Below are 2,386 nucleotides of genomic sequence, written 5' to 3'. Positions count from 1 at the left end.
ATGAGTCTGTGATAATGTGCAGAGAGTGGTATATGTGTTAGAATTTTATTGTTTGCATACTAATCAAACATAAGAAACATTATTAGAATTCACATTTATTCACTTGTTCATAATAAAATCTAAATACATGTTAAATATTTTATAAAAAAACTTCATGACGTATGCGCATTGTTTTACTTGAATTTGTATCCATAATATTAAGTATACGCAATGGTACATTTGAATTTCCACTAAGTGTTAACTTCTCGAAAGTTTGGGAATATTAAGTTTTTTTTTTTTTTTTGTCTTTTCACTTGTCTTTATTTTAGGATATTTCGATAAAGTAAGTTTTAATATATTAAATAATTTAAAATACTAGAAATTCAAAGAACTGAACTAGAACTGAACTAGAACTGAACTAGAACTGAACTAGAACTGAACTAGAACTGAACTAGAACTGAACTAGAACTGAACTAGAACTGAACTAGAACTGAACTAGAACTGAACTAGAACTGAACTAGAACTGAACTAGAACTGAACTAGAACTGAACTAGAACTGAACTAGAACTGAACTAGAACTGAACTAGAACTGAACTAGAACTGAACTAGAACTGAACTAGAACTGAACTAGAACTGAACTAGAACTGAACTAGAATTGAACTAGAACTGAACTAGAACTGAACTAGAACTGAACTAGAACTGAACTAGAACTAGAACTGAACTAGAACTAGAACTGAACTAGAACTGAACTAGAACTGAACTAGAACTGAACTAGAACTGAACTAGAACTGAACTAGAACTGAACTAGAACTGAACTACAACTGAACTAGAACTGAACTGAACTAGAACTGAACTGAACTAGAACCGAAAATTTTAATAGATTCTTATCAAAAATTAACTATTGAATGAAATTCTATTATTACCCTTTCATGTTTTCCTTAATTATAATTTACATTTACTATATCAAAACTTCTATGCATTTAATATCATTCAACTAAAGTTCATCTTTCTACAATTCATATTTGCGTTACAAGACGTATGATTAATTTATGACGAAATTTAAAATTCAAATTATTCTTACGCGTGGTATAATCATCTTATAAAGTAAAAGATAAATAAACTTTTGTTATAAATTGTTCTTAATAACTTCAAAGTTGAATTATATGTTATATTATTGTTCTTTTATATTTGTTTGTAGTTTCAGCAACAAAAAAGTGGAAATAGATAAAAATTATTAAAGTTTAACATCAAATACTCACTGTTTTTCTTTTCGATGTTGTCGTTTCCTTTTAAAAGCCTTTTTAACTCGTAATAATAAAAACGCCGCTCTATCCACCGACAATGTGGTGGAACTTTTCTTTGCCGGTGGTGGAGCGGGAGCTGCTGTTGAGGCGGGTGTGAAATTTTGTGATGAAATGGTTGCGGCTTGATTTGTTGCTGCTGTGGTCGTTGTCGCTGTTGTCGATGCTGCTGCTGGTGGTTGTGTAGCAGTAACAACATCTTCCATTTTTTGTTTTTTCGCAATTTTTATTTTTATTATTCGTACTACTATTACTTATTATATTTTTTTTATTCCTTTTCTATGTTTGTTTTTACGTTTTTCTTCTATTTGACAAGTTATTTTTAATAATTTTATTTAAAAGATGCTGCACGAGTATAAGACGGTTTTGTTTCAAATGTGCGGTTGATGCACATAAAATGCTGAAAAATATGAAGATATGGAAATAAGACAAAAACAATATGAGTTTTCTTCTTGTTATTGTATGAATATTTAATGTAATAAAAGGGGTTTGAGTGCTTTTTTATAAAAGGTTTAATTTTACTTGGTAACATTTTCATAGTTATGGCCTAGTATTATATCTTGTGATACATTCCATATCTTTTTTGTTTCTTTTGTTCTTGTCCTAATATAAGGCACTGTAAATTGATAGAAACGTATCTATTTATAAAGTTTTTAACACATTTAACATCATCATCATCGATAGTAGCAGCAGCAGTATCATCTTCTTAAAATCGTTATTGTCTTTTCAAGGCAATTTGATGCGACACGTTGATAAAATTTCAACATCGAATAGAAAGGAAAAATAAGGGGATTTAATAAGATAATGTCAAAGAATATGAAATTGGTTCTCAGGTCAGACACATATAATCTAACACTGTAGATGGTGTATATTAAACGTTAAAGGGGTTAAATGCTAATATGGTGTTTTCTAAAAGTTAATTGTCTTTGCTGTTTTTCTCAACAGAAACAAAATTATATTTCTTAGAAATATAGAAGAGAATTAGAACAGAACTTGAGCAGAACTAGAACGGAACTAGAAGAGAACTAGAACAGAACTAGAACAGAACTAGAACAGAACTAGAACAGAACTAGAACAGAACTAGAACAGAACTAGAACAGAACTAG

The 2,386-nt window shown here is 29.6% G+C and overlaps 1 long non-coding RNA gene across 1 annotated transcript in view; it reads right to left on the bottom strand.

The window, feature by feature from the left end:
* Positions 1-1,606: 1,606 nt before the first annotated feature.
* LOC124419625 overlaps positions 1,607-2,386 on the bottom strand; it is a 65,606-nt gene continuing 64,826 nt past the window's right edge. Inside the window, exon 3 of the long non-coding RNA XR_006940732.1 lies at positions 1,607-1,680. This is a non-coding gene — a long non-coding RNA (uncharacterized LOC124419625). The remainder of the gene's footprint in view (positions 1,681-2,386) is intronic.

The sequence above is a fragment of the Lucilia cuprina genome, chromosome 4, assembly GCF_022045245.1.
Source record: "Lucilia cuprina isolate Lc7/37 chromosome 4, ASM2204524v1, whole genome shotgun sequence".
In the NCBI taxonomy this organism is placed as follows: Eukaryota; Metazoa; Arthropoda; class Insecta; order Diptera; family Calliphoridae; genus Lucilia; species Lucilia cuprina.
Note: the sequence above shows the minus strand (reverse complement) of the source record. Positions and strands in the feature narration are given on the sequence as shown.